This window comes from Geotrypetes seraphini, chromosome 8 (assembly GCF_902459505.1).
Source record: "Geotrypetes seraphini chromosome 8, aGeoSer1.1, whole genome shotgun sequence".
In the NCBI taxonomy this organism is placed as follows: Eukaryota; Metazoa; Chordata; class Amphibia; order Gymnophiona; family Dermophiidae; genus Geotrypetes; species Geotrypetes seraphini.
Window position 1 is genome coordinate 26,826,574 of NC_047091.1, and position 25,465 is coordinate 26,852,038.

Sequence of the window (25,465 nt, forward strand, 5' to 3'; positions counted from 1 at the left end):
GAGTAGAGAAGACTGCAAAGACAAACGTAGTCTTAGCTGGATTTGACTGTATAAGAGAAGGGGTTAACTCCGTGACACCCAACTCTTTGGAGGAACCATGATATTAGAACCATTGCCAAAGCATTACACTTCCTGCTTTATAAAGATTTAGTAATAATACTATTCTCTATGGCCTAGGCTGCATAACCTGCTTTGAGCCAGAGCTGCAGTTCTTAAGCCGGGGAAGGATTCTAGTCTTTGCAGTGACCGGTGATGACCCTCAACCACGGGTCACACAATAGGGCTCCATCTAGATCAGTAGGTCTACAAAATACTGAGTGGGGCGGAACAGGTAGATATGGATCGCTTCTGTAAACTTTTCCAAAATACTAGGACTAGGAAGCGTGCAATGAAACAACTAAGTAGTCAATTTAAAACACACTGGAGAAAATATTTCTTCACTCAATGTGTAAACTTTGGAATTTGTTGTCAGAGAATGTGGAGAGAAAGCAGTCGGCTTAGCAGGGTTTAAAAAAGGGTTGGATCATTTCGTAAAAGGAAACGTCCATAAGCCATTATTAAGATGGACTTGGGGAAATCCACTGCATATTCCTAGGGTAAGCAGCATGAAATCTGTTTTACTCCTTGTGACCTGGGTTGCTGTTATTGGAAACAGGATACTGGACTTGATGGACCTTTGGTCTGTCCAAACATTATGGCATATTCTTATATTCTCATCTACCCAAGATCTTTGAGTGCCGCTTCTGCAGCATCCCCAACCCTTTGGCTCGAGGAGCAGATGAAATGGCCCGAGGGATTAAGCCTGGGTCTCTCTATGAGTTAGTACACCAGGTTAGTTCCATTCATAAAGTGTATTAAGTTGGTCACCTTGGAGGAGAGGACATTTTCAATGTGAGCTACCATTAAGTCACGTTATTTTACTTTTAACCCCAGTTATTAGTAAGTAACTTGGTCTCATTGCATAAAATGGGACCTCTGCTAAAATAGTTTACAGTTTTGTCATGGTGGTTTACAAACAATCTGTAAAAGCAGGAAAGATAATCATATGAGAATTACAAAGAATGTATGACCCTATTCTCGTGGACTGTATATAAGGGGTAAGAATCATTTTGCCTCAATTGGATCCAAAAGAGACCTTTTCTGAACTCCTGATACTCCCATAAGTAAAAGAATTGGGAGTGAATTCCCGAGTGAAGGACCCACCATGCTAAAAAGATGAATCATTCTAAAAGAGGGAATCACAATGTTAGTGCTAAAATAAGGCATCTTAAGGTAGCCCTATGTTGAAGTCTTTTGCTATAATAGAGGACTCCAAACGATGAATTATATTGCTCTCGTGCTGACATAGACGAAAGAGGATTCTGAGGAGAACCGGCCTTTATTTTATTCAGTAGATCTTTACTGCATTTACCAGTGAGAATCAACGTGATTTGCAAACAAAAATGTTATGTGCAATCTTATATCCCGCCGGATCCTCTTTTAGAGTTTTAGGTTGGTTACAAGCAGCATATTGCTACATAGAACTCTGTATAGCCTTAAGTTATCATATTGTGCATAGAGTCTGAGGTAATGTATCAAAGATAGCAGCTGACCAATAGAAAGAGCAATAAGAAGTCATATGAAAAGAGACCGATCAATGGGAAGAAGGAAGAGGTGCAGAGTTCAGGGATCAGAACCAAACTTAACACTCCCAAACTACTGATTGAAGTAGGCTTGTAAACCTGCTTTAAATGTGAGAAAGAATACAAGCAGAAGCTGATTTTCATTTGCAAGCAACCTTCCGGTTCTGAAGACAAACTACCTGGCAGTACAAAGCAAGATCAGTATCAAGTGGAAATCAACCACCGCTAACCTTGGACCCAGTAGGACTCATTCTAAGCTAGTGCTTGTAGGTGAGTCATGCTGAGATGCACCAGAGAGGAGAGAGGACTCAGCCTGGTGAGGTGATAAAAAACATTCCTTAGTGTTCTGTAGTCATTAACTGGTGCCAGATGTCGATTAAAAGAGAGTATGCAAAGCTTTCCTCTTAAACAACTCTTCCGTATTGTCAGCAGCTGGGAAGAAACCAAAACCTTTATGGTCGCCATCTCAGAAGCTGTGTCAAGTGTTGCTACTGGCACTACTCCAGAAGTGCTGGAAGACATGGATAAACAGCTAAAATTCAAGCATGGCTGATCTCTCGTTTTCACAGAAGCAGTTTGAAACTCTTCAAGACCTGTGGCTGCCCTGGGACTCCAAGTAGATTTTGTTCTGAATTTCAAATTCAGTGAGAAGTGGTGTGATTGGTTTGGAAATTTTACTATACTTTTACTGAATACATTAGAAATGATACACCAAGAATAACGTGGTTAAAGCTGAAGGAACAAAACAGAAATACAAGTACTGTATTCTGTTGGTTCTTAGAAGAAGGAAATTGTGTTATATAAGAATAGTCTTGAAAGCAAAAATGATTTTTGGGGCAGCAGGTGTTTAGCCATGACTCTTAAGTGGATCACAAGTTACATTCATGAGCTCACTTGGGGATCTTGAGTTCAAGAAAGAGGAACTATTAACCTGTGCAAACAACAGTTTCCTACTCATTTATCTAGATCTATCATCCACAAAAGCCCCAGAAAAAAATTCTGAACGGAATAAACAAAATCAGCCTATGGTTCTGCACAACCCAACAAACAGTTCCAAACTACTCAAAGTACAAATGTCCAACTTATTGAAGTGAAATGGTGTGGTGGCCGTGTTAGTCCACTTTCCAAGGTAATATAAGAACTGCCATCACCGGATCAGACCTATGGTCCATCGTGTCCGGTTACCTGCACACGCGGAGGCCCAGTCAGGTGCACACCTGATGTAGTTTTAGTCACCCGTATCCCTCTATGCCTCTCGTAAGGAGATGTGCATCTAATTTGCTTTTGAATCCTAGAACGGTGGATTCAGTAATAACCTCCTCTGGGAGAGCATTCCAGGTGTCCACCACTTGCTGCGTGAAGCAGAACTTCCTGACATTTGTCCTGGTCTTGTCCCCCCTCAGCTTCAGTCCATGTCCTCTTGTCCATGTCATACTTGACAAGGTAAATATGGAAATAGTCGTATCTTTGTTTATTGGACTAACTCAATGCATTTTATGATAAGCTTTCAAAGGTAACCTTTCTAAAGATCAGAAAATCTGATATAATCTTTATATTACCAACTTACTGAAGAAAACCTTCTACAGTATGAAGCGACTACGATTGATTAGACCACTTTTTTTGAACGCCACTTTGACAACTGCAACTCATGATATGCTGGGATAAATACAATACAAATACTGTATACCAGTTACAACTCAGGCTGATTTTCAGGCTCAAAAAATTTGACATTATCAAATACTTTCATGATGTCACTGGTTGTCAATAACCTCCCAAATTTCATTTAAAACTTCCTGCATTCTATACCATGAACTTTACTTCTCTTTGCCTAGAATAGCCAATAGCTCACTAATGATACTCCCTTCTCCTAGGGCAGTGGTAGACAAACTCATTAGTCAAAAGAGCTAAAGATCAGCAGTACAACAATTAAGATTTCTTTTGAGAGCCAAATTTATTTTCAAGAACCATGTTTTTAGGAGTCGGTTTAAACTAGCTACTAACATTAAATAAAACCAGATATCATAATAATAATAATCTTATTTATTGACAAAAAAATCTTTTGCTACCTTTTGTCATTTCTGCTTTAATCATCTTGTCTTCACTCACTTCTTTCTAGCCAGCATCTGTCTTCTCTCTGTCTTCCATGCAGCATTAGCCCCTTCCATGTCTGCCCCTGCCATCCACTGTCTGCGCTCTCCCTGTTCCATATGGCATCTTCCTTATTTCTATGCTCCTTCCCCATAAACTGTCTATCTTGTGTCCCTTCTCTCCTTTGTACATGATTCATTTCAGCTCTGCCACCTCTCCATTTTTCTCCGTCACCACCCCCTCCCCTATGCTCTGACATCTCTCTTTTCTCCTTCCTTCCCACCCCACGGTCTGGCATCTGTCTCTTTCCCTTCCCTTATTCCCTGGAATCTCTCTCCTTTCATCTCTCCCTCCCCATCCATGCTCTGACATCTCCTCCTTCCTTTTCCCTCCTTCCCTCCATGTCTTGGCATATCTTCCTCTCTCTCTTCCCCCATGCCCTGGCATCTCTTCCTCCCTCCCTTTCTTCCCTCCATGCCCTGGCATCTCTTCCTCCCTCTCTTCCCTCCATGACCTGACATCCCTCCCTCCCTGTCTTCCCTTCATTCCCTGGCATCTCTTCCTCCCTCTCTTCCCTCCATGCCCTGGCATCTCTTCCTCCCTCCCTCTCTTCCCTCCATGCCCTGGCATCTCTTCCCTCCATGCTCTGGCATCTCTTCCTCTCTCCCTCTCTTCCCTTCATGCTCTGGCATCTCTTCCTCCCTCCCTTCATCTCTTCGCTCCATGTCTTGGCATCTCTTCCTCCCTCTCTTCCCTCCATGCCCTAGCATCTCTTCCTCCCCCTCCCTCTCTTCCCTCCATGCCCTGGCATCTCTTCCTCCCTCCCTCCATGCCCTGGCATCTCTTCCTCTCTCCCTCTCTTCCCTCCATGTCCTGGCATCTCCTTTCATTCCTTCCTTTCCCTCCAGTTGGATGCAGCAATTCTCTCCCCCTCTGCTCCCTTTCCTCCTTGTATCACCCCATCCCTGGTTGGCAGTGCAGCCCCTAAGCGAGTGCTCCAAAGCCTGGCATCATGAACTTCTTCAGGCAGCAGCAGCATTCACAATTTGCTGCTGTTGCTGGTTTCGGGCCTTCTAATCTGTTGGATCCTGCCGTCATGGAAACAGGAAGTAGGCAGGACTCAGCAGAGAGGAAGGCCTGAAGCTGCAGCAGCATTCACAATTTGCTGCTGTTGCTGGTTTCGGGCCTTCTTATTGTGTTGGATCCTGCCGTCATGGAAACAGGAAGTAGGCAGGACTCAGCAGAGAGGAAGGCCCGAAGCCGGCAACAGCAGCTAATTGAAAACGCTGTTGCTGCCCAAAGAAGTTAAAGATGCCAGGCTGTGGAGCACCCAGGGAAGACCGCTTCTCTCCCTGTAGCCGGGGCCCCTTTGAAAAGGAACATTTAGCTCACCCTACCATGCAAACCCCACCGACCCACCCCAAGACGACCGACAAACCTCCCTCCAGCATTCATCGGCAGCCGCAGCACTCTAAACAGGCTGCTTTGCAGTTCACAGCCTTCTGCAAGTGATTCCCTCTGCCGTGTCACTGATGATGTCATCAGTGACACAGCAGAGGGAATCACCAGCAGAAGGCTGCGAACCGTGAAGCTAAAGAAATTTGATCACGTGACACCTTACTACCGGCAGCTGCACTGGCTACCGATGGAAGCACGCGTAAAGTTTAAGTTCGCCTGCTTCTGCTTTAAAATATTATACGGACTTGCCCCTAAATACATAACTGACCTTTTCTCCTTCTCAGCCAACAGACACAAGAGAAGCTCACATTCAAACTTCGTGTCTCTCCACAGTTAGAGGATATAAACTGAAAAAACACCATGATCACCTTCTCTCACATCAGGCAGCATTATGGGGTAAAGATCTAGAACAATTGCTTTCGCCCACTACTTATGAGGAATTCAGGAAGCGCCTAAAAACACATCTGTTCCTGAAGTATCTAGACAGCTGACCCGTACATCTCTTTCTCCTCAATAACGGTTCCCTTGACCTATCAACCACTTGCTTTCACCTCTTTTAAATTCAATCAATTTTTACCTTCTTTTATTCTTTTATAAACCGCATAGAACTTCACGGTACTGCGGTATATAAACTGTTATTATTATTACCTTTTCTCTTCTTCCCCATAATAATGGGTAATAATAATTTTATTTTTTATATACCGCCATACCCGGCAGTATATGCAGTCGAAAGGAAAATCGCTCAAGGCTCACAGCGTGCAGTCCGCCATCTTGCTCCACTCCCAGGAAAAAGTTTTCTATAAAATCTGCCAATTGCAATAGGTCTCTCTCTACATCTTAACTCAGGCTATGATTGTTCCCCACTTAGATTACTGCACTGAGTCAATGTGATTTCATTAAAAACCTTCAAGTACTTCAGAACACTGTGGAAAGGCTGATATTTGTACAAATATGAAAGGGTTTGACTAAATAACATAGTAACATAGTAGATGACGGCAGATAAAGACCCGAATGGTCCATCCAGTCTGCCCAACCTGATTCAATTTAAATTTATTTTTTTTTTTTCTTAGCTATTTCTGGGCGAGAATCCAAAACTTTACCCGGTACTATGCTTGGGTTCCAACTGCCGAAATCTCTGTTAAGACTTACGGTACTCCAGCCCATCTACACCCTCCCAGCCATTTGAAGCCCTCCCCTGCCCATCCTCCACCAAATGGCCATACACAGACACAGACCGTACAAGTCTGCCCAGTAACTGGCCTAGTTCAATATTTAATTTTATTTTCTGATTCTAAATCTTCTGTGTTCATCCCACGCTTCTTTGAACTCAGTCACAGTTTTACTCTCCACCACCTCTCTCGGGAGCGCATTCCAGGCATCCACCATCCTCTCCGTAAAGTAGAATTTCCTAACATTACCCCTGAATCTACCACCCCTCAACCTCAAATTATGTCCTCTGGTTTTACCATTTTCCTTTCTCTGGAAAAGATTTTGTTCTACGTTAATACCCTTTAAGTATTTGAACGTCTGAATCATATCTCCCCTGTCTCTCCTTTCCTCTAGGGTATACATATTCAGGGCTTCCAGTCTCTCCTCATACGTCTTCTGGCGCAAGCCTCCTATCATTTTCGTCGCCCTCCTCTGGACCGCCTCAAGTCTTCTTACGTCTTTCGCCAGATAAATTGTCTTCAAACTGGCCTGCCTTTTTACAGATGCTCTAGGGCAGGATTTCCCCTTGCCAGTCAGGTTTTCAGGATATCCACAATGAATATGCATGAAGTAAATTTGCATATAATGGAGGCAGTGTATGCAAAGCAAGTTTATGCATATTCATTGTGGATATCCTGAGAACCTGACTGGCAAGGGCGGACTCCAGGACCGAGCTGAGCAAGAAACACTGTTCTGTGAGGGACTGCATCTGAGTATCTGATAAATTTAAGTAGAGCTCTCTGGTCTAAAGATATGCCACTGCTTCATTTTACATTTGTGGCCAGTTTATCTGCATGCGCACTTCAGTCTTTGTGGCTCTGTGCCGCCGTGCTCCCGCATGCGCTGTACACCGCCAAGCATCAGCAGTTGGCCACTGGGGTTGATATGCTACGGGCTGTAGGGGGGCGTGCATGCAGAGAGGAGGGGAGAGAGAGTTTCTGCTCTTCCGGTCTGGCTGCTGCGTTACTTGCACCGACATGGAAGATGAGACGAAAAAAGGTAAAAAGCGGCGGTTTCTCCATCGGGGCACACAGACAGTGTGTGGGAACATGACCGCGGCTCTTCAGCGTTGTGAAGGAGCAGGAGGTAAAAGGAAGGAGAGCTGCGATCGGACATCTTGCCTGAGAGAGACAGGGGGAGGTAAAAGTAAGGGAGAGGGGCTATTGCTGGACAGGGGGAGCAGGGAAGGGGTGCTGCTGGACATCTAAGTCTACACATCTATTCTAGCAACCGTTAATGTAACGAGCTTAAAAACTAGTGTTATAATAAGTTCTTGTTTTATATATCTGGAGTAATCTACCACATGCAATTGGGATACAGGTGCCTATCTTTTATTTTGTCAGTATTATAAACATGCCTGTGTGGCAAATATTTAGGATCCAGAGTTTGCTGGCTTTATTTTGTAATCTGTCCTGAAGAACCCTTTTTAGGATTTGGCAGTCTATAAATCAGATTAGATTAGAAAGAGGGGCAATTTAACTTGCAACGGAGGTTCTTCATGACATGGTCCCTGCTCAACAGAGCTTATATTCTATTCAAGAAAGACAAGCAGGATAAATCAAGCATTAAGGAATGATTAAAACAGATATGGGTAATGACTGGGTGAATAGGAGATAAAGATAAGACCTGTGTAATCCATCCATTCTGCCCAACAGTCACACTCATTCTCAAGCCAACAAACCAGTCATTATTCCATTTACTTGCTAAGTTTCAGTATAAGATGTCCGCCCTCAATGTGGTATATAATACCTATAATTGCCCTTGATCCATTTTGCCACTTATGGGACGAAGACCATAGAAGTCTATCCGGTATTAGTTACACTGCCTCACCCTGCCCCGTGGCTGGAGTTGTTCTTTATTATCCAAATTTTGTAGTTCCTCCCCGTCTCCTCTCGTTCCAGTTAGTCATTGTCTATTTGTTTGGGGGGTTTTTTGTCCTAGGTTTAGTTCTTTTCCCCTTTTTGACATTGTTTTTGTGGTATTTATAAGTTTTGTAAAAACTGATTTGAATACTGATAAGGGGGTATATCAGATTTTAATAAACTTGATAAACTTAAATTCCAGCCTCTTCCCTCCAATCCATCAGCCTCAAAAAGGTGGTTTTTTGGCCTAGATTTGAGATAGAACTTGATATATCAACTCTGGAAGTCTGGTGTCAGCAGTTCAGGAGAAGGGTGCAGAGAAGACTTTTACCCAGTGAATGGACTTCCTGTGGAGGAGTGTAGGGAGAGGTACTGAGGAGCTGGTGGGGTGTGACGTAAGCACAAAGCAGGATCTTTAGTTGCAGGAGACCATATGTAAAGTCAAAGATCCGGAATAGAGAATGACACGGGGAGCGATCCCCGCAGGTAGCTGCGGCGTGGCTGCGGGTTATGGAGACTCCAAAGCCAAATCGCCGCAGACACGGGGATAAAAGTTTTCACCGCCCGCAAAAACGGTGAAAAGATTTGTCCCCGCAGGCCAATGTACCCCCTTATAGGAACCGCTATTTACCTGTGTTTCACCGTGTTCGTGACCGGGTGTTTGATGTCTCCGCCATGTTGTCTGTCTCCTCCAACTCTCGATCCAACTTGCACGTTGCCGCATTGACTCCGCCCCCCAATATACTGGCTCCTCATTTGTCAGATCAACCCTTCCTGCCAATAGAACCCGCCCCCCCCCCCCGACGATCACCGGCAGGAAGGTGCTCAGCCCTTCATGCCGACAGAACCAGCCCTCCCCAACGATCGCGGCAGGAGGGTACCCATCCCCTTCTGCCTACCCCAACAGCCCCCCCCGACGATCGCAGCAGGAGGATATCCAACCCCTCCTGCCAGCTCCCCAACAGCCCCCCTATGATCACTGGTAGGAGGGTGCCCAACCCCTCCTGCCGGCCTCCCCAACGGCCCCCTATATCGCCAATAGGAGGGTGCCCAACCCCTCCTGCCGGACCCTCCCCCAACAAACCCCGCCATCCCGAAACACCACCCTTAGTCTTACTTTCCAAGTTGGACCAGACAGCTCCTCGCTCGTCTGGCCAGCAGGCCTGCCTCCGTCCAAATGAGGCGTGCCCGCCCCTCCCCTCCCCTGCCTAACCCACAGGATCCTAGGGCCTGATTGGCCCAAGCACCTAAGGCCCCTCCTATAGCGGGAGTGGCTTTAGGTGCCTAGACCAATCAGGCCCTAGGATCCTGTGGGTTGGGCAGGGTAGGGGCGGGCCCGCCTCATTTGGACGGAGGCAAGCCTGCTGGCCATACGTGTGAGGAGCCGTCCGGTCCAACTTGGAAAGTAAGACTAAGGGGGTTCCGGGGTGGGAGGGTTCGTTGGGGGGGGGTCCAGCAGGAGGGGTTGGGTACCCTCCTGCCGGCGATCTTAGGGGAGGCCATTGGGAGGACCGGCAGGAGGGGTTGGGTACCCTTCTGCTGCGATTGTCGGGAGGGCCGTTGGGGGGGGCCGTTGGGTGCCCTCCTGCCGTGATCACTGGGGGGAGGGGAGACTTGCAGCCGTAGCCGCGGTCACTATGCTAATCACGGCAGGGAGATCTTTGCCGCGATTAGGTACAGCGGCCGCGTCTACTTACCATGTAGGCTAACATTGTAAGCATTAAAAGTACATGTCGTGTTTGTTTTTGTATAGTTATTAACTAATATTTAACTAAGTTTTAAAGAATGTTTCCTTTATACGTAAATAAAGAAAAGTATTTAAAATCGTACCCGTTTGAGGCTTTTATGTATGCAGCGGTGGCGGTGACGGGGCGGTGAATGGGGTTGCAGTGGCGGTGACGGGGCGGTGAATGGGGTGGCAGTGGCGGTGACAGGGCGGTGAAGGGAATGGCGGTGACAGGGCAGTGCAGAGGATGGTGAGACGGGGACGGGGCGGTGACGGGGACCAATTTTTTCACCGTGTCATTCTCTAATCCGGAACATTCTGTTGAGTTAATAAGAATATTAGCCTGGCCCAGCATGGCTTAGCTTAAGCCCATTGAGTTCAGTGTCCCTTAGTGGCCAGTCTAGAGTAAATCACAAAGAGCAGAGCTGATCCTTATTGTGCACACCTAGGGATAAGTGGAGGCTTCCCCAAATCTACCTGGCTAATAATAATTATGGACAAGAAGAATAAAAACAGCCCCTTCTGGGCAATGTCACCATGTTGGCACTAGATTAGGTTTGCTTTCCTGGGCTTTGCCCCTACTCGGCCTGTTTCATATGCTTTACTTTCCTCTGAATTTAATAACAACAAATGGCTTTATTGGCTCAACATTGCCTTAATAACAAGTGTAACTGTTATGCAGACTGGTTGGACCATTCAGGTCTTTATCTGGCTGCCATTTACTAAGTTAATATCTGAGGCCTCTCGATAATGTGCAAATAGTGGATCCATTCTTTATTGCACACTGGGAGATGGGGAGAGTGAGAAAGGTTCAAGCTAGTTGGGGGGTGGAGAGGGTTTGACAGAGGGATAGAGAACCAGATCTGTTTGGGAGATGGGGAGAATGAGAATGAGAAAATGGAAAGGGGGTTCAAGTTAATTGGAGAGAGGGAGTTTGATAGAGCTATGGGTATCTGGTTGTGGGGTGGAGGGATAGAGAACTAAATGTTTGGGAGATGGGGTAATGAGAAAAGGGAAGGGAGTTCAAGTTAGTTGGGGGAGAGGAGGGGTTTTGATAGAGCTATGGGTATCTGGTTGTGGGGTGGAGGGATAGAGATAAATGTTTGGGAGATGGGGGAATGAGATAAAGGAAGGGAGTTCAAGTTAGTTGGGGGAGAGGAGGGGTTTTGATAGAGCTATGGGTATCTGATTGTGGGATGGAGGGATAGAGAACTGGATGTTTTGGAGATGGGGAGAGTGAGAAAGGGAAAGGGGTTTCACAGAAGGATAGAGAGCTGGATCTGTTTGGGAGAGGGGGATAGTGAAAAAAAGAAAGGTGGTTCAAGTTAGTTGGGGATAGGAGAGGGTTTGACAGAGGGATAGAGAATCGGATCTGTTTGGGAGATGAGGAAAGTAAGAAAGTGAAGGGGGGTTCTAGCTATTTTTTGGGGGGGAGGGTGGCATAGAGTACTGGATCTGTTTGGAACATGGGGAGAATGAGAAAATGGAAAGGGGGTTCAAGTTAGTTGGGGAGAGGAGGGGCTTTGATAGAGCTGTGGCTATCTGGTTGTGGGGTGGAGGGATAGAGAGTTGGAGGGCGAGTGAGAAAGGGAAGGGGAGGTTCAAGCTATTTGAGGGGAGAGGAGGGGGTGGCATAGAGAACTGGTTCTGTTTGGGAGAGGGGGGGTTGGAGTGAGAAAGGAAAGGGGGGTCAAGTTAGTTGGGGAGAGGAGGCGCTTTGATAGAGCTGTGGCTGTCTGGTTGTGGGGTGGAGGGATAGAGAGTTGGAGGGCGAGTGAGAAAGGGAAGGGGAGGTTCAAGCTATTTGAGGGGAGAGGAGGGGGGTGGGATAGAGAACTGGATCTGTTTGGGAGATGGGGTGGAGTGAGAAAGGGAAGGGGGTTCAAGCTATTTGAGGGGAGAGGAGGGGGTTGACAGAATGGGGGGTGGCATAGACAACTGGATCTGTTTTGGAGATGGGGTGGAGTGAGAAAGGGAAGGGGGTTCAAGCTATTTGAGGGGAGAGGAGGGGGTTGACAGAATGGGGGGTGGCATAGACAACTGGATCTGTTTTGGAGATGGGGTGGAGTGAGAAAGGGAAGAGGGTTCAAGCTATTTGAGGGGAGAGGAGGGGGGGTGGCATTGAGAACTGGATCTGTTTGGGAGATGGGGGTGGAGTGAGAAAGGGAAGAGGGTTCAAGCTATTTGAGGGGAGAGGAGGGGGTGGCATTGAGAATTGGATCTGTTTGGGAGATGGGGGTGGAGTGAGAAACGGAAGGGGATTCAAGCTATTTGAGGGGAGAGGAGGGTGTTGACAGCATGGGGGGTGGCATAGGCAACTGGACCTGTTTGGGAGAGTGAGAAAGGGAAGGGGGTTCAAGTTAGTTGGGGAGAGGAGGGGCTTTGATAGAGCTGTGGCTATCTGGTTGTGGGGTGGAGGGATAGAGAGTTGGAGGGCGAGTGAAGAAGGGGAGGCTCAAGCTAGTTAGGGAGGGACTAGAATTTCCTCAAGAGCGGTTGAAAAGAGCTAAAGCCAGCCTTGAAACGCCTTGCGGCGGCGGCGGCGGCGGCGGCGGGGGGGGGGGGGGGGCGTTGCTTTGTTCCCGCCGGTCGGGGATTCCCTCGCGCCGCCTCTTTGTCCTGCCTGGGACTGGGCGCGAGCGGCCCCGGCTCGCGCGTGCCTTGACAGGAGGGGGTGCTCGCGCTCTCGGAACAAAGAGCGGGCTGAGGTGCAGGATGAGCGGCGTCTTCTGCAATGGAGAGGAGCGGAGGAAGCCCTTTGCCGAGAGCAAACAATGCCTTTCTGTGTTCGGCACAGGAAGTTGCAGCGCTCTGCCCTGAGCAAGCAACTTCCTGCGCTGGAAGCGAGCGGCGTATCCGCTGACAAGTTCATTTCAAGTGAAAACAGCCGAGTTGCAGGAGCATGGACTGGGCTGCCCAGAGGGAGCCATGCAGGAAGAGCGAGGGCCCAACTGGCCTGTGGATTGCAGATTCCCTGCAGCCTGAAAGCATGCCTTTTTTCTCCCAGAGACCAGAAGCCTTTTGTGGACCTGGGGCTTCTTTCTAGCCTTGAGCAGGGACATCATGGGTAAGCCACTCAGCAGGCCTGATTGTTTACGGCAGAATCCCTCTTGTGTGGGGAAAGGTGATGATGAGGATGGCTACATAGAGGACTGTTATGTTCCTCAGAGGTCAATATATGACACTATGAGAATAAATGAACAAATTGATCAGGGCTCAAAACTGTCCAAAAGTCCCATCGAAAGGACCGAAGGGAACACGTTATCCAGCAACGGAACCTTTGAGTCCAAAGTTCCGGAAAGCAAAAAGCTGGATGAACGTGTCATATTTGATGCACTGAAACTCAGTAGTGATGCCCCCAAGTCTGCACCAGCCCCTCCCAAAAGGAAACCAAACTTGGAACGAAAGGAGAATATTAATAGAAGATCCTGGAAATTGTTCATGCCTCCAAATTTCCCAGAATTTGCAGAAAGGATTGGAGTCTCTCTAAATGAGATTTCAGAAGCTGGCGTTTCGAATTCATTGTTACAAGAAAAAGGGGAATTAGGTCATCTGCTAGCAGATGAGAGCAGTGCTCACTCATTTCATGGGGAGGCACCAGCAGAACCTTGGACTTTCAAACAGGACTCAAAATCTTTTCACATTCTAGAAATCCAGGAGGGAGCTAAGATGATCCATGAAGATATGGGGGATGAGTGTGATCCTTTGTTAGAATATGAAAACATACCACATGTTAATAATCCAAGTTTTACACAGCACCAGATACCCTCAAATGCAACATGGCCAGGAGCACTGAGGGATGTAATTAAGGGAAACCACCGTGAAACAACTGAAGGATCTTTGGAAGACAGCACAGTTGAGACCGTAGACTTATCACCATGTTTAAGTGAGGTGCTGCTGGATGCAAGCAGAGAGATTCTCATCCCTAACCTGAGAGAAAAAACAGAGTCTGAGTTAAAGTTTGAGGAGGATGAGAGAAGGATAATGATGGAGGCTGAGCAGGTGTGGGAGGCAGAGATGATGTCAGTTAGGACAGATGAGCAGAGGGATAGTTGCTTGTCTGGCATCTCTGAAAGAAAGGAACTGACTGGCACAGAAGTGGCAGATAAAGCAGAGCATCCTTCTCCTTTTCTAGATATGTCTTACCATCTTGGGAAGCTTCAGACATCAAACAGCGAAGACCACCTGGAAAACACTGGATTCCACAGGACAAGCACAGGTTTTGGTGCACAGGAAATACAGCTTCCTTATGGTAATAACACGGACCTCATGCCCAATTCAGAGCAGCTTCATGGCTTTAAAGATAAAGAGCGGGATTCAGACACAGATTCTGATCACATGTTTCTGGAGTTAGAAAAACAGTGTTTAACAGAAGATAGACAAGAAGCTGAACCAGAGGTGCAAGCTTTTCAGTTGGATTCAAAAGAGGTTCAGCTCCAGAAAGAGACTCGGAAATCCTTGTCAGTCGGCGACTTACTAAACTTCAGTACAGACTGTGAAAAGGGGGCAGCTCCTGCAGGAGTAACTGGATCTGATACTGCAGATCTCAGCTGTCTTCAGCAGGGGAGTCCCATGAAATCTATATTGAGAGACCTAGAACATTTTGAAGAAGAATTGTCTTCCAGCTGTAATGTCCTGATGGACATCGTAGTGCAGCAACAACTTTGTTTAACAGTTCAACCCGATTGCGCAGAAGAAAAAGAGAAAGAAGTGCAGGTGACAGAACGATCTGATTCCAGTGAGTCTGATTCTGGTGAGTCCAAAGTAAGCATCAGTGATGTTTTGCTGTCACTTGAAGACTGCAGTACAACACAGCATTCGTGTGTCCTCACAAATCCCAAAGGACAAGATGTTCTGCAAAAGATAGAAAGTCCTTCTAAACACAGACACTTCTCTAAGATGACAACTGATCTATTGTCTCAAATTGATGAATTGTCAAAAGCAGAATTTTCCGAGTTAGTTGAGTTTGGTTCTGCAGATTTGAATTTCCAAAAAGACCAAGTAATGAAAAACCAAAGGGATGATCCTGGAGCTCTCTTGCACTGCAGTCACTTCCCTGACCTGCTTCTTGTGAGCAGTATGGAAATAATGCAGAGTGGGGGGAATTGGAAAGTAAAAGAGAGAGGATCTCCATGTCCTTCTTTTCCTGCAGATGAAGAGAACCAGAGTGATAGTCTAAAGAATGTAAACATTGCTAGTACTGTCTGTGACCCAGAATCTAATAGTGCCACAGAAGGAAATGGATGTGTCTTTATTGTAGCAGACGATTTCTTAGAAGCAGGTGATTTGGATATTCTGTTTGAAATAACAAACTGGAAAATTGGAGGATCAGTTTGTGAAAATGAAAAGACCGATCGTCTGCTTCTGGAGAAGGAAGCACCTTTCTATAAGACAGGAGAGTCTCCCCCTAAGTCAGAGGGTCGCTTTGTACTGCTCAGCACCAAAAGTGATGCAGATGTGCTTCCTGCCCTTGAGGATACTGCTGCAGAAAGCCTGCCTTCCATAATCACAAAACTTCCTTGCACGCTACATGCTCCGTCTATGAACTGTCTGGTAGAAGAGTCTTCCGATGGCGTGATCAGTAGACAAGAGCCAGCAAGATCAAGCATGAGTGGAAGTGTAGTTACTGCTTTAACTTTAAGCCAAGAAGTTCTGTCTACCTCTGAAAGTTCTCCTGAAGAATCACATTACATAGAAAGGGCAACTGATGCAAAAGAGCCCTACCACTCTCTGTTTGTCACAGCACATCCCATCACCAAGGTCCCTGTTACAGAAGATCCTCTGACCACAGAAAAGTCATTTAGTAAAACAAAAGAGGATCTAGAAGCCGTGGACAACACACAGGAGGCAGCCAGCGTGACTTTAACATCTTATGTAGTACCCAGTGCAGACCCACCACCTGCTACTGACTTGTCACCATTTGCAATGCCTCCTGCCATTCCTAATGTAGGCTGGGTACCTGACACGTGTTGGCTTTCCACCCTACCACCTTTGTTAGTGTTTGACAGAGACTGTCCTGCCCCCAAAACATCCAGTGCTGAGGAGCCTTTTGCCAGTGTACATGGATTATTAGTTCCAGATCTTGAGGTATTTCTTACACTTTTTGCTTTGTGGGTCTAACAACCAGGAGACATTGCTCTGCTACTTTGTCACTTTACATCGGACTTTATAAAAGTATCTAAACATCTGTGTATTTCCAATTTCTGAATGGCCTTTGTTTTCATTCACTTTACATGAGAGACATGAAAATGTGGTATTAAAGTTCTTGAACATGATGGAATCTAGCTGCTGGTTAGGACGTGGTCTGTTCACCCGGCAGTTAATTCTAGATACCGTTGAGTGTGTGTGATCATAGCCCTTTGAGTAGAAAGATTGGCTCGTTAAAAGCAAAACTGAGCAAAATTCAGTCAGCTTGAAAAAATGTAACAAAAGGTGGTAATACAGTGTAAACTATGCTTCTTCCATTAACATCAGAAGTTCATTTTTAGCTTTGCCTATTTTCTAAAGAACTTCGTTTTGCATGTCGTCTTTGTTCTTTAGTGTAAGAGTACTAAATCTGGATTTTAATCCAGGTTCTGGGAAGGAGGGCAGGAGAGACTGCTGTAGACTGTTTTATCCTTTGGATGGATACTGAATCAGTGACGTGAAGAGTCCTGTGGCGAAGAAATGATGGTCTTCCTTGGGTCTCTGAGGGAAGGGCCAAGTACACGCATGTTAGTCAGTTATAATTCCAAAGATAGTTTCACAGACCCTCTTTCTCAGAGACAAGGATCAGTTGCTTATAATACTTTGTGTAAGTTTAAATCCCCTAATATGTTCTGCTTAGAACTGTTGTCGGTTCAGCCTGGTATCTCAGGTAGCAACTGTTGTCCACTATCCTGCTTGAAGGTACCTGGGTTCATCCCTGGATCATCAGGTTGGAGATGTGGTAGGGGCAGCAAAAAGGTTTCCTTTTCCATATAGCCCAGGGAGAGAGGCTTTGCTTAAGGGCGACACCTAGTGAGCACATTACAGATCACTAAAAGAGGCTTCTTGCATGGCCCCCAGTTGTCACTGTGAGGACCAGACTAAGTTTGTTTGGGGTACCGGGGGGGGGGGGGGAATGTTCAGGTATTTGCACATTATAAGTCAACTAAAGGAAACTACCAGGTCCAAACTCTCAACCTCTCTCTCCCCCCCCCCCTACAAGTGTTGCCACCTTTTTCATTCTTCTCCACAAGTATAGTTTGTAGTGTGCTGGGTGAAATTGTCGATAAAGTATTGTAATGCTCATTGAACCTAGTAATTTGATTAATCAGTAACGGTCAATACAGTCTGCCATGTGGTAGCAACAATGTTGGGGCATGATTTTGGGGGAAGGTTGGCCCTGTGAGTTAATTACACCCTCTTTCATTACAGAACACATTCTGTGCTATTCTTGAGAGGGCTGTAAATAGTACCTGGCTCTTGGATACCAGAATGAGTTGCATGGCTTAGGAAAGCCAAGATCAAGGTGAAAATCCTTAGTCAAGCAATATCAAATGCACGAGTGAGAAAGGAATTCTCAACTGAGAGGCCGTAGTAGGAAGATTGAATGAGGCAAAATAAGGCATGACATTAGAAAATATAGTGTGTACATGGAGTAGCTTCCTTGGCAAGGGAGTGAGGGAGAAGGATGAGAGCAAAAAAGCTGGGTTAATCACAAAGGATCCTTAGAAGGAAATGCAGGGAAAAGCCAGAGATTAACTTGTCTATGGCAACGTGCCAGGCAGTAGATTGAACAAAGAAGGCTAGGTGAGCCTTTGAATCTTTCTCTCTATCTTTTTTTAAAATACATATTTCTGGCAGAGGAAACACCTGAATTCTACAGAAGAGGACTTTGTCTGGAATTATTTATAAAACTGCAGATTTCATGGATGGTAATGGGGAGAAAAATCCATCCATGAGTTTCATGGGATGGTTTGTAAAGCATCCTGCCATCTTTTACTATGGTTATATCAGTCTTGTCTGTGTATTCTCCAGTGTGTCTTGCTGGCCTAATACTTTGGATTAGAATGTAAGAAATTCAGGGCTAAGATTTGAACACTTTCTGATGTCCAGTATCCCCATCACATGCTGAAGGTCAGGTCTCTGGCCCTTGAATTGGCTGTTTGCATGATAATTTTTGTATCTTCTGTCTTTTTTGTGTTCAATACATCAGTCAGAGATAGACCTTTTTAGACTTTGGGTTTTGCTTTTTTTAAACTGTAAATTCTGGCATATGTTTACTCAACGTTTTTAGTAAAAGTGAGAGAGTTACCATAGGATAGTAATGTTGTGGGTTTCGGCTCCTAGAGTAGCGTTAATGTTTACAAATGTTTTCATGGGATTGTTAGCTCAGAGCCTGCCCAGCCTAACAGGAAATCGAGGAGAGGCTGGAACAGGGACCGCTGTTGACCTGCTCTCCCTAGTTACAGCTCTCTAGATGGGAAATATGAAGGTGTGTGCGTTGACAGAAATATTTTGTCTGGAGCTCCACAGAGCTCTTTCTCTTGTTCAAGTGTTTCCTCTTTAGAGCACATTCTTGCTGAGTGGATTCTCTTGCTTTTCCATCCTGCTTCCTTTACTTTACCATTTGGCCAGCTAGAATGAGTATGGGCTTGTTTTTAGCTAATTGAGACCTAGAGATTTGTGCTGTAGTTCTCTGACTCTCTGTCCTGGAGATAGGATCTAGCTAGGTACTTGGGACCTGGGTTGGCCACTGTTGGAAACAGGATGCTGGGCTTAATGGACCTTCAGTCTGTCCCAGTACGGCAATTCTTATGTTCTTACGTGACAGAGTTTGGAAAGAGTTCAGACTTAAACAGGTTACGGATTACTAGTAAAAGACTATCGGTCGTTTAAAACTATCAACCAGAAGACTGAAAACAAAACAACCTGTGTGCTGAAACCTTCTGCCCGATGTGTGGCAGTGGCCAAAACTGAACAAGATGCTAGGAATTATTGGGAAAAAGATGGTAAATAAGACTAAGAATATTATAATGTCTCTGTATCACTCCATGGTGCGACCTCACCTTGAGTTTTGCATTCAGTTCTGGTTGCCTTATCTCAATAAAGATATAGAGGAATTAGAAAAGGTTCAAAGAAGAGCAACCAAGATGATAAAGGGGCTAGAGCTCCTCTCATATGATGAAAGACTAAAGAGGTTAGGGCTCTTCAGTTTGGAAAAGAAACAGCTGAGAGGAGATACGATTGAAGTCTACAAAATTCTGAGTAGTGTATCGATTTTTACTCCATCAAAAATTACAAAGACGAGGGGACACTCTGTCCTGGATACAAACTCCTAATATAGAACTTGGTATCATAATTTGTAGACTGGGAAAATGTCAATTACTTGCATTTGGCCATATGAAATTTCATCTTCTATTCAAATGCCAGATCCCCCCCAGTTTTTAAGGTCCTCCTCTAGTTCTTCACAATAATAATAATATAACAGTTTATATACCGCAGGACTGTGAAGTTCTATGCGGTTTACAATAATTAGAAGATGCTACAAGTTGAGTGGATTTAACAAAGTTAGAAACTAGGGATCAGTTATTGTGGGATGAGGTTAGTTGCCTAAGCACTTTAGGAACAGATATGTTTTTAGGCATTTCTTAAATTCCCCATATGTAGTAGATGTAAGCAATTGTTCTAGATCTTTACCCCATAATGCTGCCTGCCTCTATTGATCTAATAATTTTGTGTCCATAATAAATTTGATCATATTATGTGTTTCCTTTTCCATATCATTTATAAATATGTTTAAAAAAAACAGACCAGGTGAAGGTAATATCACTTGATCTCTTGGCCACTTTTGATCTTATTGCATATGACCTATTTTAACTGGGCAGGCCACATATTGACATGATTGCGTCCCTTCTCTGTGACTGTTCATTTATGGTCTCCGCATACCATTTTGTTCCCGCTGCTCTTCATTATAGTTCTAAGCCCATTAGCTACATTGGTTCAGTCTTTAGGTATCAGCACGTACTTTCTGTGCTGATGACATCTTTTTACTGTATTATTCAGATCAATTTATTCCCAATTTCACTCTGCTTCAGGCCTGTCTAGACCAGATTTCTTCCTGGCCTCAAAACAATTGACTTTTACTAAATATTTCTAAAATGGTTGTCATGGCTGACCAGCTGACTCGCAGTCATCTCTTGCCCCTTAATTAGGTTCTATCATTCAACTGTAGACCAGCAACTACAGTTAGATCTTCATATTTCCATCAGTAGTCAAGGCCCTTTTCAGTGTTGAACTGTTCAACAATTTTTGGATAAACATATCACCAGACAGTCCTTTTTGCCTGTGCCACATTCCACCTGGATTATTTAGGTCCCTTTTTATCAAGTCGTGTAAGGATGTTTTTTTTTTAAATCACAGATAGCTGTGGTAAAAGCTCCAATGCTCATAGAATTCCTATGAGTGTCGAAACCCCTTAAGCAGTTTGATAAAAGGAAGCCTTAATGTAGGTTTTCATAGTTCTCTCTTAAGTCTGCAACCATCCCAAAAATGTAGCAATTAGAGTTCTGCTTCAGGCTCTATCAGTACAACTGAAGGAGTGGCGTAGTGGTTAGAGCACCAGCTTCAGCACCTTAGATTGTGGGTTCAAATCCTATGCTGCTCCATGTGCCCCAGGTACATTAGATAGATTGTGATCCCTCCGGAACAGATAGGGAAAATGCTTGAGTACCTGATTAAAAACTGCTTAGGTGGTATATAAATACCTTACATAAATAAATAAACTGTCTTTCCAGGTTGATTTTCCTGCTTAAGCATCATATGCTTAAACTAAACTAAACCTTCAGTTTGTATACCGCATCATCTCAACAATCGTAGAGCTCGGCACGGTTTATAGGAATTGGTATAGAGAAGGAATTCCAATGAGGGTTACAGGACTTAGTATAGAGAATGTTTAGAGGGACTTAGTATAACAAAGAGGAGGAAGTATTACATTTTTGAGAATAGCCAAGTTTTCAGTTGTTTTTGGAAAAGTTGGAGGGCGCCCAGATTCCGAAGTGAGGTAAAAAAGTTATTCCAGAGCTCTGTAATTCTGAAGGAGAGGGATGTCCCTAGTTTTCCTGCATTGGATATGCCTTTTAATAATAATAATAATAATAATAACAGTTTATATACCGCAGGACTGTGAAGTTCTATGCGGTTTACAATGATTAGAAAGATGCTACAGATTGAGTGGAACTTACATAGTTGGAGATTAGTGGCTAATAGTTTAAGATATCAGTTGTGATGGGAGAGATTGTGCCGATCAGCTACCTAGGTACTTCAAGAACAAGTATGTTTTTAGGTGTTTCCTAAATTCACCATAGTTATTTGCGTGCGTAATTAGTTTTTCCAGGTCTTTGCCCCATAATGCTGCTTGATAAGAGAGAAGATGTTGATGGTGTCTTTTAAATTTACATCCTCTAACCGGCGGGGAGATGAACTTCAGGTGTGCGCTTCTCTTATGTCTGTTGGTTGAGAAGGTGAAGAGGTCAGTTATAGAGATGTCCATTCCTCAAGTGGATTCCACCTGCCAATCCGCACTTTCATTCCTGGCCTCAAAATTGTAGATGGTTATCAGATGATCTTAAGGTGGCCAAACAGGTAGAAAAGTCATTGAGAAAAGGCAGAAGGATGCTTGGCTGCCTAGGGAGAGGAATGGCTAGCAGGAAAAAGATGATAATGTCTCTATATAAGTCGGTCTCTGCTTTAGGTCCTAAAACCATGTCTTTGACCTCGTTTTTCTCAACTTGAGCATAGGGTGAGCACATAGCTCTATTTTATTTGTTTCGTCAGCTTTCTTTTTCATTAGCACCCTGTTCTTGCCTCATTTTGTCCTTTACAATCTACTATGGTGCTCTTTACATTAACCGAGAAGTTAAATTGTAACTTTCTTTAATGTGATCCACAAAAGGTGGTATAGCTAATGCCTTTGTTCATTGAGAGAAAGCTCTACTGCATTTTCCATCTTTTAACCAGTTAGCAAGCCACAATAAAACATAGACTCCTATCCCACAATTCTTTAATTTCCTTAGGAATCTCTCATGAAGGACTTTCTGAACCTCAAGATATACCTGTTCTCTGAGTTTCCACAGCTGCTATTGTGGTTGTTGCAGGTTTCAGGGTCTCGCTACGTCTTGTCAGGTAGAACCAACATTTCAGCCATCATGCTGTGGCTTTCTCCAGGGTATGCTGTCAGGTCTGCAGTTTGTCTTTATATAGTAGGTCCTCAAACCCGATTGGTTGGGGCTTGAGGTGAATGATGGCGGGAAAGTCTGTTGGTCACAAATTTGAATTTTGGTGGGAAAATCAGTTCACAAGATGCAGCTAGATCCAGAAACCTGCAGCAAGCATGATGCCAACTGTGGAAGCCCTGAGAGAACATACAGCTTCACAGTGAGAACATCTTTAAACTCTCCAGAGACTTTTCCATTCTATGGGAAAAAGATGCGTGGAACGGCTTCCTAGAGAGGTGGTAGAGACAAGACTGTGTCTGAATTAAAGAAAGCATGGGATAGGCATGTGGGATCTCTTAGAAAGAGGAAGAGATCATGGTTACTGACGATGGGCAGATTGGATGGGCCATTTGGCCTTTATCTGCCATCATATTTCTATGTTTCTACCTTAATGGCAAATTAATAAAGCAAGGCTTCTGTTAAATCTATTCTCTCTAACCCATTAATCCATGCCTATCTATACATCAGGCTCACTGGTTATGGTTTCCTGGTCCCTGGAGCTGTTTTTATATATTGGCCACCCTCCAATCCCTGGGTAGCACAGCTGATTTTAATGATAGGTTACAGATTTTTACTAACAAGGCTGTAATTTCATTTCTGAGTTCTTGTAGAATTTAAGTACATAGAAACATGACGGCAGATAAAGGCCAAATGGCCCCTCCAGTCTGCCCACCCGCAGAATCCACTGTCTCCTCCGCTCCCTAAGAGATCCCATGTGTCTGTCCCACGCTTTCTTCAATTCAGACACAGTCTTTGTCTCCACCACCTCTACCCGAAGACTATTTTACACATCTACCACCCTTTCTGTAAAAAAAAAAAAAAGTATTTCCTTAGATTACGTCTGAGCCTATCACTCTTAACTTCATCCTATGCTAGTCTTTATTTTGTTGGTTTGCTATATTATTATTCTTTGAATATTACATATTCTCTGAATTACTACCATCAAAGACTTATCAATGTGGGTATCTCCTAAACATACTTTTAAAAGTCCCAAGCAGAGAATTCATTTACCCTCTTTTCACAAAACAGTAGCACGGTTTTTAACGCTGGCCGTGGCAGTAACAACTCCAACGCTCATAGGAATTCTATGAGTGTCAGAGCTGTTACTGCTGCGGCCAGTTCTAAAAACTGCGCTATGGTTTTATAAAAGGTAGGTGTTAGTTTTTCTGCTATTGGGTTATCCTTCCTGAGGGTCATTTTTATGCCTTGGTCATCTAGTGGTCTAATTGACCATGTGAAGTCTTACAGACTTCCTGCTTCTAATGGAAAGCCTATTTTGCAGGATTTTCGTGGTTAAGCGGAAATAATATATTTAATGGTGAAAAACAGCACTTCTGGATTTACTCGTATCTTAAATAGCTAAACCCAGAGAGACTGAATGGTTTTAGTGGCTTAGGAGTTTCTTAGCCACTCTAGCTGAGTTTCTAGTTGTGGATCTTTCTGATTTCACATGCAACTTCCTTTAAATTAGCCCCCTGGGGGGGGGGGGGAGAGGGGTGCTGAAAAGTTCTCATCCCATTCTAAAAGGGAAAGGAGTGGAGCCGTGAAACTTACAAGTTATTCCACATATTCATCTCTAAGTTCAACACACTTGGCATATCATGTCTGAAGTTTTTATAACCCTTCCAAAAACCACTGTGATGTCTGGTCACTGAAATACTGCAACGCTGCTGCAATCAACTCCAAATCACTCAAAAATTGTTGCCCTTTCAAACTCTCTTTAAGGATTGGAAAACTAAAATAGGCATATGGAGCAAGATCTGGTGAGTAGGGTTGATGGTCTATGCATTGAAACCCCAAATGTGTCAAGACATCCATCATTTTTCCAGCCTCATGACCAGGTGCATTGTCTTGCAGAAAGAGAACTCCTGTCTGCAGCTTCCCTCTCCTTTTTTCTTTCAGTGCCTCCTTTAATTGGCACAACAAGTTCCAGTAGTATTCTGCATTAACTGTTTGGCCCCTTGGAAGATAGTCAGTCATTACAACACCGTCCTGATCCCAAAACACAGTGACCATGATTTTTCCTGATGACTTTTGGATCTTGAATTTCCTTGGCCGTGGAGAACCTGAATGCCGCCATTGCATGGACTGTTGCTTCATCTCAGGATCATGGTGGTGTAACCATGTTTCATCAACAGTAACTAGTCGTTCCAAAATGTTGGCACTAGCTCCGTGAAAATGTTGCAGAATCAACTGGAAGTGTCCACTTGACGTGATTAGACACTTGACATTCCCTAGATCAGTGATTCCCAACCCTGTCCTGGAGGAACACCAGGCCAATCGGGTTTTCAGGCTAGCCCTAATGAATATGCATGAGAGAGATTTGCATATGATGGAAGTGATAGGCATGCAAATTTGCTTCATGCATATTCATTAGGGCTAGCCTGAAAACCCAATTGGCCTGGTGTTCCTCCAGGACAGGGTTGGGAACCACTGCCCTAGATATCAGTAGTATCTCAGCAGTTGTTTTGGCCTATCTGCCAAAATCAGGTAATAGACATGGTCAACAATTTCAGGAGTTGACACCATTTGAGGTATCTCAAAATCTCCATGCTGTGGATTATGAGGGGCATTTGTCACTCAGTGTTTGCATCATACATTCATGGATTCATGAGTTTTCTTCTGCAGCAATAGGAACTTCATGATAGCTCGGAGTTCCACATTTGAAAATTCCACACTTTTCGTTGACATGGTTCAGTCAACCATCTGAAACAATGTGAAAACATAGCATTCCGATTCTGCAAATTAGCACTTAAAATAACACTCTTTTTTGCTATAATGGCAAAATAATGGTCAGAATGTAGGAAGTTGGTTGGGCTGAGATCTTTTCAGCACCCCCTCATATTTTCTAACTTCTTTTAATCTGTCTTTTCTGTTTATGTTCACCTTTGCTTGTACCCTCTGCTGTCAATTTCAGATGTTTTGTTGTGTATTGTTTTGAGCTGTATTTCTTCCTCAGAGCGGGTCCAACTATGGCAGATTGCTTCCTCGATTGTAGTTTATCCCCCAGGTTCCAGAGCCAGTGCGGATTTCAGGAGTGGCAGGGATTGACTTATGTTGCTTTGAGGGAGAGTGTGGCGAAGATGTGGATGGTTGAAGAGTGGATTTAGAAAAAGAGAGGCTTCTTGGGGAAGGGGAAGTCTGAGGCGGGAGGGGCTTTTTTTATTCACTTGATGGATCAGCTTTGGGTATATTTTTGAGCCGTGCAGAAGGACTTGTCAGTTTGAGCTTCAAATTAATATTTTTAACTTTATAAATGTT

The 25,465-nt window shown here is 44.5% G+C and overlaps 1 protein-coding gene across 16 annotated transcripts in view; it reads left to right on the forward strand.

Annotated features, from left to right (window-relative positions):
• Positions 1 to 25,465, forward strand: part of MACF1 (microtubule actin crosslinking factor 1) — a 423,081-nt gene that overhangs the window by 254,537 nt on the left and 143,079 nt on the right. The gene's annotated exons all lie outside the window — the stretch shown is intronic.